The sequence below is a fragment of the Trifolium pratense genome, linkage group LG5, assembly GCF_020283565.1.
Source record: "Trifolium pratense cultivar HEN17-A07 linkage group LG5, ARS_RC_1.1, whole genome shotgun sequence".
In the NCBI taxonomy this organism is placed as follows: Eukaryota; Viridiplantae; Streptophyta; class Magnoliopsida; order Fabales; family Fabaceae; genus Trifolium; species Trifolium pratense.
In genome coordinates, this window is record NC_060063.1 from 47137167 (window position 1) to 47152561 (window position 15395).

Sequence of the window (15395 nt, forward strand, 5' to 3'; positions counted from 1 at the left end):
CATATTTTATACTACCAAACATAAAATATAAATCATGCATGCGTAAATATGATTTGCAATTTGCAAAATTTTACTTTAAATAAATAAACCAAATAAAAAAATTACTCCTCAAAAAAAATTCCTGCTTGACAAAATAAATAAATAAATTTTATGAAAAAAAAATACTTTAGTTATATTGTTTATTAATTAATTACTATTGTGCTATTATTTTTTTAAAAAAATTAGCTTTGTCACACCAACTTTTAAACTACCATTCTTTCATATTCCTTAACTCTTATTCCTTAACTATGACAAATAAATTTATCATACAATCCTTTAAACCTTCATATTTTCTCATCCCTAACCATTGTGTGTATAAATATATATATGATTTTGTGCACAAATGCTAAATGTTAATTTGTAGTGCAAATTTGAGTTTTCATCATCATTTTTCCCCAATCAACTATTGGATGGCAGCTCTTCAATAGGTTCTTCATCTCTTCACAATTTATTAGTTTCTATATATATAACAACTTATTAATTATGTTACTATTACATATTGTGTGAAAATTTTAGACATCTTTATTTTTATTGATATAATGTTTGTTTTCTAACTTTTTTTCTTATTTTTTATTTTTTTTATTTCTTAACGTAGATATGACAATTTTTTCATGTGAATTAGGATAAAAGAATAAAAGAGGAACTTCTATTTTTGTCTTTGTTGCATCTTTCATGCTCAAGAAAGTCGATGAAAACCGACAATTTATGTGAATATATATCTTTGAGTGCATTTCCACTATGTTATGTTATTTTATTTTCAGCACAAGAATTTTATTTTCATAAAATATAAGAAAACATAAATTGGATGGAAGATATTGTTAGCAAACCGCCTCTAACTCTTTTTGAAAATAATAAGAAATACACCGTAGTAAAAAAGCAAAGCAACTTACGACTGCTCCACTACGATCCATAAAAAGAAAATATGATGCATCTCTTCAAACTTATGAGATATATTAGTTTTTCCTTTTATTTATTATTTTATACGAACACACTTAAATTTTTAATTTTATTTTATACGATTACACTATTAGAATAAAATATGATACATCTCTTCAAACTTATGAGATATTATAAGAGACTCGCTAAAAATTATATTCATTGTGTCCTTAATCTACAATATAAAATCTCATTTTCCTAAACAACTTTCTTATTTTTAATATAACAGAATTACAACTAAATCATGTTACTATAATTTAAATATATATGTCATTATACTTATCATAATTATTATTTTTCATTTGTAATAATATATTTTAAGTATGTTCTAATCAAACCTGCATGCATTCATTTGCAATTTCTTTGGTAGTTAAAATAAACTCCACCAAGTGAAAGTTTGACGTAAAATTTTAAAAGAAGTCAATATATCAGCACAAGAATTTTATTTTCATAAAATATAAGAAAACATAAATTGGATGGAAGATAATAAGTCGTTTTGCTATTTTATACATAATTTCATGGAATATAAGCAAAAGATGAAAAAGACAATATATATATATATATATATATATATATATATATATATATATATATATATATATATATATATAAATATATATATATATAAATCACACTCTATAAGTTGAGTTTGGTTTTTTCTTTCTCATAAACAATATTTTTCTTCAAACTTATGAGATATTATAAGAGACTCGCTAAAAATTATATTCATTGTGTCCTTAATCTACAATATAAAATCTCATTTTCCTAAACAACTTTCTTATTTTTAATATAACAGAATTACAACTAAATCATGTTACTATAATTTAAATATATATGTCATTATACTTATCATAATTATTATTTTTCATTTGTAATAATATATTTTAAGTATGTTCTAATCAAACCTGCATGCATTCATTTGCAATTTCTTTGGTAGTTAAAATAAACTCCACCAAGTGAAAGTTTGACGTAAAATTTTAAAAGAAGTCAATATATCAGCACAAGAATTTTATTTTCATAAAATATAAGAAAACATAAATTGGATGGAAGATAATAAGTCGTTTTGCTATTTTATACATAATTTCATGGAATATAAGCAAAAGATGAAAAAGACAATATATATATATATATATATATATATATATATATATATATATATATATATATATATAAATATATATATATATAAATCACACTCTATAAGTTGAGTTTGGTTTTTTCTTTCTCATAAACAATATTTTTAGCAAGGATGACTGCTGCTATATTTCTTATTGAAAAGAATAAAAAATATACCAAAATAAAAAAAACAAAACAACTTGCGAGTTGCGAGTGCACTAATGAGACCCATAAAAAAATTAAATTAAAATTACACAATTAAGATACAATATAATACATCTTTTCACACTTATAAATAATATAAGAGATCATTTTTTTTGACGGAATATTATAAGAGATCATTAAAAACTATATTAATTGTCATTAAAATATATTTTTGAGCAAAAATATATATATAAATAAAAAATCTATTATATAAACCAATACAAAATTTCATATTTTTAAATAACCCTCTTATTTTTAATATAAATTAATATTCAACCTCTCTATTTCACTATATTTTAAAATATTATCAATCATTTAATTATATATAATGATACTTATCATAATTATTATTTTTCATTTATGAAAATATTTTAAATGTGTATTTTAATCGAGCCCATAATTAAATTTAGGTTGATATATTTTCCTGAAAATCGAGACTAATAAAATCGGGATAAAATTTCACCAAGTGAATAACTGATAAGAAACTTCAAGTGAACGAGAGGGAGGTAAGTAGATAGGTTATTTGGCATCTTAAATTGTATAGAAGAGAGTAAACAGTAACGTTGCTATTTGATAGGTAATTTTCAGAACACGAGATCACATGATAAAAAATGTCAAAACCACCTTACTTCTTAGTTCAACATTACTCATGAGCAATATTTTCACCAAGTATAAGTATGTATGACCTCCAACTCTTATTGAAAATAAATAAATAAAGGATACATTAAAAAAAGAAAGTGATTTGTGACTAAAATTGCAACTCATATAATGAAAACTAAGATTTTATACGATAACACAATTAAAATAAAATATGATACATCATTTCAATAAAAATTATTTTAATTCTGAACAACTTTTTTTTGTTTTTACACATATATAATATTGAATATAACCATATCGTAAAAGCATTTAACAATGTATTTTAATCGAATGTGTGATTATACTTATCACAATTAGTATTTTTAATTTATAAAAATATTTTAATTATGTATTTTAATCGAACCCGTGCAACGCACGGGTTTACCCCTAGTTACAAATAATTGCAAACATAATTACATGAAATCAAACTTTAATTACACAATATTCTGAGTTATCAATAGTAATTTAATTAACCACAAATATTTACCAATATTCTGAAATCAACTCTTATTACACAACATTAGATAAACTTTTTTATGTCAGAAGTGCACAACATTTTTGTGCACTTTCTTCTTCTCTGTCGCATACTTTCTTCTTCAACGGTGGCGTGAGAAGATCCGAACCTCTACACCTCTCCACGTCCTCACAATCTCTGACATGGTTGCTGTTGTTTCCCTCATCGCTTACTTTATCTACCTTATGGCTTTCTTCGGCATTGCCTTTATCCTTCATCCAATTTCCGTTCTTGAAGAAGAAGATGGTGAAGCTGTCATTGAAAAATACCATGGTTCATGCCTCACCGGAGTATCTCGCAAGCTACCTTCGCTGCCGCAAAAAATCTTAGTTGAAAAAGTTGCTCCAGCACCAGTGCTCCTTTCCATGGAAGACGGGGAAGTTGTCCGTTCAGTGGTATCGGGATCAATTCCATCTTACTCGTTTGAATCAAAGCTCGGAGATTGCAAACGTGCATCAGCTATTCGGAACCAAGCAGTGGAGAGAGTGACCGGAAGGTCACTTCAGGGTTTTCCAATGGAAGGTTTTGATTATGATTCTATATTAGGACAGTGTTGTGAGATGCCGATAGGGTTTGTTCAGATTCCGGTGGGAGTTGCTGGTCCTCTGTTGCTCGATGGGAATGAGTACACGGTTCCAATGGCAACGACTGAAGGTTGTTTGGTTGCAAGTACTAACAGAGGCTGTAAAGCTATTTATGTTTCCGGTGGTGCTTCCGCCGTTGTCCTCCGTGATGGCATGACTAGAGCCCCCCGTTGTTAGATTCAACTCCGCCAAAAGAGCTTCTCAGTTAAATTTCTTTTTAGAAGATCCTCAAAACTTTGATTCCCTCTCTCACACTTTCAACAAGTAATTTTCTATTTCCAATTTCTCTATACTTTTTTCGGAAAATGTTATTTTTAATTTCACCCCTCTGATAGAAAGCGTGTTCGGTGTCTCAGATTATAATTGATTTTGTTTGGAATTTTAATATTGTGATTTTTTTAATTATTTGTAAAATTAATTTTATATTTAATGTAATAGTTTATTTAAATATGATAAAAGATCCAAATTTTGGAGATTTTAAGGAGAAATGTCATAATGGAGAGTGATACTCCACTCCCCGTTCCCAACTCACATGTTCATATATTTGTTCTTTTATTTTCATAAAAAAAATGTCATTATGCAAAAATTAATCTAACGGTTAATATATTTGTTCTTAATCGTCATCTCTCTCCTTTGGACATTTGTTTTCTTCAGGAGTATTTTATCTCATGTCCCCGTGTGAAAAAATTTCACATTTAGGAAGCAAAATGAGGCGATTTTAATTTTAATATTATTTATTTAAAAGTAATGAACAGTAGAATTGTTTGTCATTTGCTTGATAAAAATAATCAAATTAGAAGTAAAAATTGACATTGTCATTAAAAAAATTGAAATGTATTCAATTGTTTTCTTTTGAATGATTATTTTTGAATTAACATTAAATTTTGATTGAGAAAGACACCCAAAAAAAGTAAAAATTGACATTGTCATTAAAAAATTGAAATGTATTCAATTGTTTCCTTTTGAATGATTATTTTTGAATTAGCATTAAATTTTGATTGAGAAGGACACCAAAAAAAAAATTCCTTATATGAGTACATACATTACATAATTTCTATTAAAGTTCTCAAAGGTTGCCACATAGGAAAACATGCTCTCACAAGTTGCCACATAGATTATGATAAATGAGAGGATGCCACATATGAAAGTAGCGATGATTAAGATTTCTATTGTTCTTTATTTGGTTGATTTGATTTTGCTACCAATCCCATAGATGCTATGTTGCTATGTATTTTTTCAGGTTCTTGACACACCAATCCAACCAAAGGTATTTTCTTCTTTTCTTCTTTTATGAATCTTAACTTTGAATATGTGTGTAATCTTTTATCACCATTATTTATTTATTTTTTTCATCAGAAATTATTCATTTCTCCTTATTTTTGGAACCATTTGTTAGTTTGAGTATGATTCTTAATTTCTTAATTTGTTTGTGTTCTATCGGATCTTGACATTATTTAATTGTTTTGTTTGGAACTTAAATTTCAGTGTATCCAAATGTAAAGTTAAGACATGATCAACTTAACATGATTGTTTTGTGTTGTTCTGCAGCTACTACTTATTGTGCATATTGGAAGGATAATTCTCTGTGGCATCAATCAACCACTTAATAATACCACAAATATTTTAGAAACAATGCTAGACCAAAAATGAATTCCTCGTCAGGCTTGAATGTATTTGAAAATAATATCGGCGAGCCCTTTGCATTAAACTTGAGAAACAACAACAGTAAAATCTAAAATGCCATTAAAATCTGAAATTGAGTCATGGATAGAATATGAGTAAATCCTTGGAAATTGAAAATAGGAGGGTCATCTCATATATAAATTAAAGATATAGCACTATCATTTGACAATATACTTTTGAAACTTTCCTCTTAGTTGATACATAAGATTTACTCGCAGAGCAAAGATGTTCCACGTGGAACAAAACTACACATTTCAAAAAGAATTAAGTTAGCACGAAATTAACAAATTTAATATTATTTTAATCAGATGTTCCATAGCCTGTGATTGTTGTGGAATTAGAAATATGCTATTGCATATCTCTGAAAAAATAGTCAAGGTTGCACAAATAGAAAAATACAAATCATGTTTTAAAAAAAGGAAAGAATAAAACAAAAGAATATATCTAAATGGCAGTAGCATGATATATTTACATAAAAAAATAGGAACAACAAAAAAAGTATCAAATCTCAATGATTCACAGTCCATATACACCGAGACACAACGATACACATAAATTTGAATGAATTAAACATTTTAATCATACATCTCTTCTTTCAATAATCAAGCAATTATATTTCCATGTCCACTGGATCAAATAGTAAAGCATGTTATGTAGATTAAATTTGGAACTTGTAAACAAAACCATACTTTTATGATTCAAAATAGAATCCCATAAATTAAAATAAAATATCTGATCAAATTTTATTTGTGATCATTAAGCTACAAATCAATATATTTAAAACTAAAATTCATTTATTTCTAATTCTAAATAATAAACCTTAAATAAATAAAAAAGAGAAGGAATGAGAAAACAAACCTGCCTACTCAACCCTGCAGTGGAATTTTTGTTTCAGAAGAGGATTTTGAAGCAGCGTGCAACACATTCTTTTCTACTACCTTCACAGAGATTGGAATAAAATCAAAAGCATCGTTGACATATTTTATGATTAAAATTAGAATGGGCGAGATGGAAGGGAAATGAAGACATACGATATTAAATATGAGCCATCAAATATTGATCGAATGACTACTTGAATGCGTGGACCTGCAAAAGCAATGATTGTCATGTTTATCTTCAAACATTGGTTTGCAAGGGCGATGACCGTCAAATTGTTGTTCTTTGCCTACTCTAGAATGAAAAATAGGAGAAAAAAAAAGTAATTAGCAAACACTAAAGGAAGAAGAAATTTAAATAGTATTTGTTAAACTGAATGCAACAAAAATAAGTGGAATAAGAATTGAGTTTAGACACTTAAACAAAGTAGTAGAAAAACTATAAAGAGACATGCTAACATTAACCGATTACATCTATATTTTGTTTCTTAATTTGTTCCATTTTCCGGTCAAGTACACATATATATAGGCATAAGCTACATATGTTTGTGGATACATATATAATCATTTCTAAGCAAATTACCAAATAACTGTTAATATCCATGAAATCAACCAATATGATCCCAAAAATAAGAACAGTGTTAAAAAAGACTACCAATATAAAAATGAAAAATCAACCCATAATTAGATATACATAGCACACAGGCAAACCACAAAATTCCACAATAGAAAAGAAATACACATCTCCTCAAAAAAGAAAGAAGAAATACACATAATTTTTATGGACAAATTAAATAATTAAATAATAAAAAATACAAAATAAAGATGAGGAAAATTTTGATAATTGATGATAAACAACCTATAGCACATTGGAGGTGTTGATGCGGAAGAGATCGGCAACTCCTACAAAAGAAACAATGAAAAATTAGAAATTAGAAATCAGAAGAAATTTTAGAAATCAAAGAAATAAAAAAAGAGAAGGATAAAAAAACATGAGCACTGGACGTATATATTATGCGCAAAGATATATATTAGGAAGGATACAACTTTTTTTTTTAAAAAAAAGGAAGGATATATATTAAGGATATATATTATTTCTTTTTAAAATTATTTTTAATAGATGCATTAAATTCGATTTATAAACAATAATTGAAAAATTATTGAATTTCCAGATTAGCCAAAGATTCTAAGTAAAATGATATCATCATGTATTAGAGAAATTGCAAAGGCCTTCATAGTTAGCCATATAGGAATTGGAGAAATATTAGAATGCCACATAAGACATGGATCAAGGAAATGGTGTCACATAGGAATAAGACCATGAGAGAGAAACTCCTAAACATATAAATAACTAGTATAACTTACCCGTGCATTCGCACGGGTTAATACTCAGTGAAAAATATAAGATAATTTTTTTGACGCATTAAAAATATGAATTATTAAAATTTTAATATTTTTTGATTTTTTTAATTATTTGTAAAATTAATTTTATATTTAATGTAATAATTTATTTAAATATGATAAATGATACAAATTTTGAATATTTAAGAGAGGAATGACGGAATAGAGAGTGATAGTGATACTCGACTCTCCGTTTCCAACTCACATGTTATAACATCATAAAAAAAATTTGAAAGTCACAAATGAACAATAATGTACCATTCAATCACATATTAATTATTTTCGTTTTTTCTTATCTCCATAGGATTATGCCTTATTAATATTAATATTAATTATATTAATTTATTTTATTTTATTTGTTTGAAATGGATACGTTTTATGTTATTTACAACATCATTTAAATATTATTGAAAAATAAACATTATTTTTTTTTATTTAAAAGTAAATTTCGAATTTTAGTTTTTATGAAAAAAATCAAATGTGAATAAAAAGATTATAAAAATGGATTGGTCAAAAAAATATATAATAAGAATAATTCATAATGATTGTAAAGAGAAATTAAAGAGAATTGATAATGTTATTAAAAAAAAATTAAAATGTATTCAATTGTTTCCTTTTGAGAATACAAAGTTATGGGCATACTTCAGTTGATTGGTCTGATCATCTAGTCTTAACCGTTCACCCGACCCGGTTCAGGAAGCCTTAGTTTTGGCCTGAGAATTTGAAGTATGTATTCCTGATATGAATAATGCTAGCAACACACTCTTTAACAAACACACTCCAACACACTCTCTTTTATTGGTTGAAATTCACATGGGTCCCATGTTAACTTTAGCAAAAAAATTCACGAAGCCTTAGTTTCCCGTCTCTTTTTTCATTCATTTTTTTTCTTTTTGTGATAGTTCTCTTGTCACCCACCCCAAACTTAGATGTTGCTAGTTCCATGAGCAACCCCAAACTTATGTTGCTGTCGTGACTAGAGAACTTCTTCTACCTAACTCCAATAAGGGTATAGTAGTTGTTTTTCTGGTCATTTGGCTTATAACATGGTTTGTCACCGAAAGAATAGGATTATAAGGCTCAAAAGTGGTTAGCAAAGGATATAATATAATATTAGGATGGCTTGAGAAAGGCTCTGGGTTATAACAAACAATTGCCTCAATGCGCGTAATATCAAAATAATCAGTCAAATAGAGAATTAAAGCAAGTTCTAGAAAATAAACAAACTTACGGTACTCTCATAGTAGATCGAAAAAAGATTGATGATACCACTTTGGAAATATTTGGCTCAATATCTCACCGGCTGAGGTATCTGGAAGATTTGAACACTTATCTTGCAATATCAACTTCCTCACTCGTCTCGTTGTCTCTCGAACTTCATCACCTACAGAACTTTCACCTTTGGTTTCTTGTATTTAGAGGTATGAAATTCTTATCACAGAAATTCATTTATCGAACCGCTGCACTCTTGCCTATAACAGTGTTAGCATGCACAAGATAATAAACGACAACAGTTATTGAATTTTTTAAATAAGCTCAAAGGGTCTAACAAGATGACATGAACGGAATTTATAGCATTTATTGAATTGAAAATACAGAAAGCAGGGAAAAATTTCTTGGGTTTCCTCCCAAGCAGCGCTTGTTTATCGTCTCGCCAGCTTGACGCTTCTGGGTTGCCTCCCAGGCAGCGCTTGTTTAACGTCTCATGAGCTTGACGCATGTCCCCCCTATTGGGTAGGATAGGTTCGCTTTCCGTCGTCTCCTTGAGCTTCACTTACAGCTCCTACCTTCTTGTCACCTTCTTCTTTGACGGGCTTCTTCTTTAATGGAGTTGCATTGACCCCTAGCTGTGGCTTTGTCTTCTTGGCTACTCTCCTGGACTTACCCATGTTGTGACCCACGGAGCTTTGACATCGACCTTAATAGCCAGCCTCTTCAGCTTATCTTCGATATCTTGGGGCACTTCTTTGATTGTACTTGTCCCAATTGTTAGTTGTTCCATGTCTTCCTCCAGTTCTTGCACTTCGACTCTGATTCTCCATGTCTTACCTGGAGTCTTTGGTTCAGCTTTCTTTTTCCACTCTAGCTTGTAACACTCTTCATTCCAAGTATTGAAGAGTTGGATGATGCGAGTCTCCCCATCCTTCCTAATTGTCAGCTCACCTTCACCCATATCAATGATGGCTCTTGCTGTTGCTAGGAAAGGTCTTCCTAAGATAATGGGATGCTCCTTGTCTTCCTCGACATCCAGGATCATGAAATCCGCTGGAAATTCCAGGTCCGCGATTCTCACCTGTACGTCTTCAATGTTACCCTTTGAGTAGATCGTGGATTGATCAGCCAGAGTCAGCCCTCTAACGTTCCTTCAGTTGGTTCCTTCAGATTAAATGTTTTAGCCAAAGATAGTGGCATAACATTTACACTAGACCCGATGTCGCATAGCGCTTTTACGACAGCCTCACCAATATAACAGTTAATGACAAGGCTTCCTGGATCTTGCTTCTTCTCAGGGGACTTTTTCTCTTCAAATGCTTCGATAAATTCAGCGGCGAGTGCCACCTCATCTCGTGCGTCTTCCATCTCACCCATGAAAGCATCATAGGCTTCTTCTAAAGTCACCCCCGTCGTCTTGAACCATTTTCGGAAGTTCTCCAGCTCATCTTCATCCTCTTGGCGCTTGGTTTTGAGAACCTTGCACTCCTCTTTATTTGCAGCTGGATTTGTTGGTTGGTCTTCGTGAATGGCTTTCTCAAAACAGTAATCTACGTAGTCACTCATAATTACTGGTTTGTTGCTGATTTTAAGGCTAACTTCCTTGCCTCTCTATCTTTCTTCAGTATCGCCTCCGGATCTGGAAGTGGTGTGTGCTCTTTGGTACCTGTTATCATACACAGCAAAGTAAAAGATAGATAGTTTTCTTTTTGGGTGTCTCATGTTTTTCTCTCTCTATGGTACGTCCCAGGTAAGTGAGGTGGATCGCAAACGGATCGCTTAAGTACCAAGACTTTGCCTAGCCAGACCATCCATAGTTTAAGATAACAATCATCAACTTTTGGGTTTTTTAATTTTTTTGTATTTTTTTTATGAACTCAAATAAACTTAGTGCTCCTTAGAATACAGTCCCCGGCAACGGCGCCAAAAACTTGACTACAGTCTGGCAAGTGGACCAGTCGTTCGTCGAGTAATAATTCACACTCTATCGAGATAGAATGAGTTCGTATCCACAGGGACCGTATCAGTGTGCGACCAACTTTATTTGAGTTCATGATAGTTGCCTTCGCTTTGGTTTTGAAAAGGTTTTGATTAAAAGCGCGATAGGCTTTTGTGCGGAAAAGTAAAACTGACAAATTCAAAGTAAAGAATAAAGATAAAAAGAGTAGGTTTTAGGTAGGATCCTATCCGACCCTCTCTGCTTGCCGCTTAACAACAGTATTCGCATTATGTGCCCGGTCGGACCGATAATCATTATTGGCAATATAGGCGTACCTATACCGCCCTTCACAAGCCCATGATTCCTCCAGGCCTATGTGGAGGGACTCCTGGTGGCCTCCAAGATGTCACTATCCCACCACATAGTCTGGCCTCACTTCATGCGTGGTAATATTTCCTGCACATCGGACTCATTCGGCCCCTAGTCTCGTATGAACAACTGGTAACGATAGCTAACCAGCCCGGTCTTTCACTGGCCTCCCTCCGTTCCAGAGTTCATCAGCTGAGAATGTCCGTGAGTTATCATACTTTCATCAACTAGCCTTATTATCTATATTTCCGGGTCGGCGGTTTCACGTCGCGACCAAACCAACCCTAATGGCATTATTATTATATGGCCGTACAATAATAACGAATAAGCATTCTAAATAATAAAAGACAAATCATAATTGAAATACATTATATTAACAGCGTGGGCCAAGAGGGTTACAAGCATCATGGAGGTGGTTTCAATTCACCTCCTAAAAACTAACAAGAAACCTAGACAATGATCTACATAATTAAAGAATCATGCTTACCAATGGCGTAGATGCCTTGCCTTTGGAAGCCCTAAGCCTTCCTAAGCTCCTCCTCTCTTGCTCCTCTCTGAGTTTGCTGAATTGTGTCTAAACTCAGTCTTTGAATTGTGTGTAAAAAAGTGAGGAGGAGGACTCTATTTATAGTGAAAAAGTGCTTAGGCTTTACGCGCCATCGTGCCACGATGAAGCCCATCGTGCCACGATGGTGGAGGCAGCTAGGGTTTCTGGTGTGCACATCCATCGTGTCACGATGAGATCCATCGTGACACGATGGGAAAAAGGCGGCCAGGCATATTTCTGAAGTATATCTTCATCGTGCCACGATGAGATCCATCGTGACACGATGGGTTACTTGGGGACAAAGGTTGCGCAGATTTGTTTCTAATTTATTTTTAAAACAAATCCTCATCGTGCCACGATGGTTTCCATCGTGACACGATGGACACAACCTTTTATCCTTTTTTTGCCCTTTTTTGGTCTTTTCTTCAAGATTCTTCATTTCCTTGTGTTGTAGCTCTGATTTCTTCATTTCTTCGGTTTCTTGGCTTATTTCCATGGCTTTTACTGCTAATTCTATCTAAATAACTATACTAAAATAGCTATAAATTCACTGTCATCACAACCCCAAACTTAAACCGTTGCTCGTCCTCGAGTAACATGCCTGTCAAACAAAAGCGTTAGCGGTTCAAGAAACAAAATAACTGATGACGTGAATTTCATCCTCTATAGTCAGCAATGGTACCGCTGATCTTTTTACCTCTGCGATCCTGTTTAGTTGGTGCCTTGGTTCGAGAGACGTCAATAGTAGCAAGTCGGACCAATAATCACAAGAGTCCGTGTTCAATCTTTTCTCTCTTCTCACATTTTTCACTCATAATTGAAAGGGTTTAACTCTCAATCATCGTAAAATTTGCCATTTTACCATAAGCTTGCAAGAATTCTAAACAACCGATCAACTTTAATATTCACGCATTTTTGGAGGTCTTTAAGGGTTATAACGTGGCTTAGGTAAAGGTGGGATATTTTTTGGAAAGTAGGCTAAAATATTGGAGTTAAGTACTGCTACTTTCTTCTTTTTGTGTATGCAACTCATGATTGCTCAAATGAATGAATTAGCTTCTGGGAGAGTGTCGAACAGGATGCGTCCACATTGTGCTAAACAAAAGCAGTCAGAGTTTGGAATGGGCTTCGTAAGTGAACTAACTCACTTTCAAGGTGAGAAGGTTAAAAACTTGTGTCAAGAGACATGTGCAAGGTACCAAGCAGAACCAGATATGAGTCAACTGACTCAATTCAAGAAAGACCTTAAAAATGGTACTTGCAAGTATAGCATTTTGTGCTCCTATGCTAAAGGAACAATATTAAAGGGGTACTATGATGCAAGCTGGGGAGGAAGTGCAGATGGAAGAGAACGCACTTCAGGAGGTTGTCCCCAATTGGTCTGGTTGAAGAAAATACTGAAGGGATACAATGTTGAACAACACGTTGTAACATTATACTGTGGCAACTTAAGTGCTATCAAAAATTCTATTCAACATAGAAAAATGAAGCACATTGTCATATGTGAACACTTCACCAATGACTCGGTGGAGGAGAACGTGGCAGCATTAGAGCATGCAGACATCAAAGAACAATCTACTATCCTCATCAAAGCTCTAGATGCTGAGAAGTTTGAAAACCTCAGGGGCAAATTGGGAATTTGCCTCCATGAGGAAGCTTAGCACTAAGTGCTGGTGGACGTGCAAAATGATCTTCAGTGGTAAAGTACCAACTTTTCTTGCACGTGCCCAATGTTCCAGCATCCTTGGGTGCTGATGTCTCGTATGGTACTTCTGCACATATGTGCGTTTCTGTCTCTGCATCCTACTATGTTGTGGTTACTCTCTCTTACTCTTGTGCTTTGGCTGTAATTTTATGGCTAAAAAAGGGGAGAAATGGTAGTAAAGGTGGTAGTAAAGGTGGTGAGTATGCAGATGATATGTTGGTGATTATGGGCTATGCTCATAAAGTAATCCATGGTGAAGTTAGAAGAATCTGTTGGTGATTGTGGTGCACAACCATAAAAGGATCCTTGTTGTGTGCAGGACTACATTAAAGGTTCTGCCTGATGCTCAGACATCATGATACGTGCTGGTACGCTATTCAGGGGGAGTAAATCCCACTGACACCTATTGAGGGGGAGTAATATCATGCTGCTCTGGAAGATGTAGTATGTGCTGAGAGTTCTCTCAGTGATGCATGTTCTACACATTGTTGAAACGTCTGGTTCTGATCTTGCTCTATACACAGGGAATTTAGTTTCTCTAACTTACTATCTGGATGTTGTGTATGCTATGCTTACAGGTACTGGGAATTCATTTTTCTAAGTGATTGTCTGAGGAAGCAATGCATTGTATGGATTATCTAAGAGGTTACAACATCATGATCTACAAGTTGCGCATGCCTCTGATGATTTCCAGTGATACATCACTTTGTTCTGATCTGCTATTCGCTGTTCAAGATGGTTCTTGGAAGTAGCTGTGAAGACTGTTTAATTTACTTTAATTTATTTGCTTAGAGTGAATTGTTTAAGTAATGTATGATGTATCATTTTGTTATTTAGACTGTAGTGGTCTGAATTTGTTTTAGCCAAAAATTTCGCCAAAGGGGGAGATTGTTGGATATTTTATTGTTGCCTCATTTTGCTAAAACAAATATCAAAAGCAAGATGTTGGACACAATGTTTCAACATTAGGGTGCGACATCAGAAACCCTAATTTAGCGCCACCTCAGCGCGCCTTTACTTAAGAGCGAAGACTATGAAGTAACTTGCGTACCAAGACGCACTGTTTACCAGATCCTTCAGGAGATACGATCCAGAAATATGTTCAGACATTTTAGGAAACTTTCCTAGGGTTTGGCTTGCTTGCACAAGAAGTCTACACGACGGCTGCAAGATTTGTGAAGACCTAACTTGCGATTCAAGACCAGGGCTTCTGTATAAATAGGAAGACATTTTCTCTGGAATACTCACTAAGCCACAGATATTGAGTCTTAGAGTATTTTAGGGTTTAGTCTTTTGTAACTTGTGTTTTCTCTCTTGTGTTGATTTGATACAAGTTAGAAGTATAAGGTGTGTGCATCTTTTCCACAGAGTCTTAGACTAGGATTAGAGTAGTGTGCTCTCCAAAGCCTTTAGGTAAGGAGAATAGATTTAACACACAAAGCCTTTAGGCACGTGTGGTGTGTAGTGAAGGTTGCCTTCAAAGCTAAAGACATCTGCCCCAACTGAGGAAGTTGGAAACCCTTGTTGGGATTACAAGGAAGAGGAAGTGAGGAGGGGGTTCCTCAGATCTAGGCTCAGACCCTAGGTTGTAGTCAATAGTGGGAGTTGCTAGGTGGTGAAAGTGGCAGGCTT

General features: G+C 33.0%; 1 pseudogene; it reads left to right on the plus strand.

Moving 5' to 3' along the window:
- The first annotated feature begins 3462 nt into the window (after positions 1-3462).
- On the plus strand, positions 3463-4404 carry LOC123886808 (annotated as a pseudogene).
- Positions 4405-15395: the final 10991 nt, after the last annotated feature.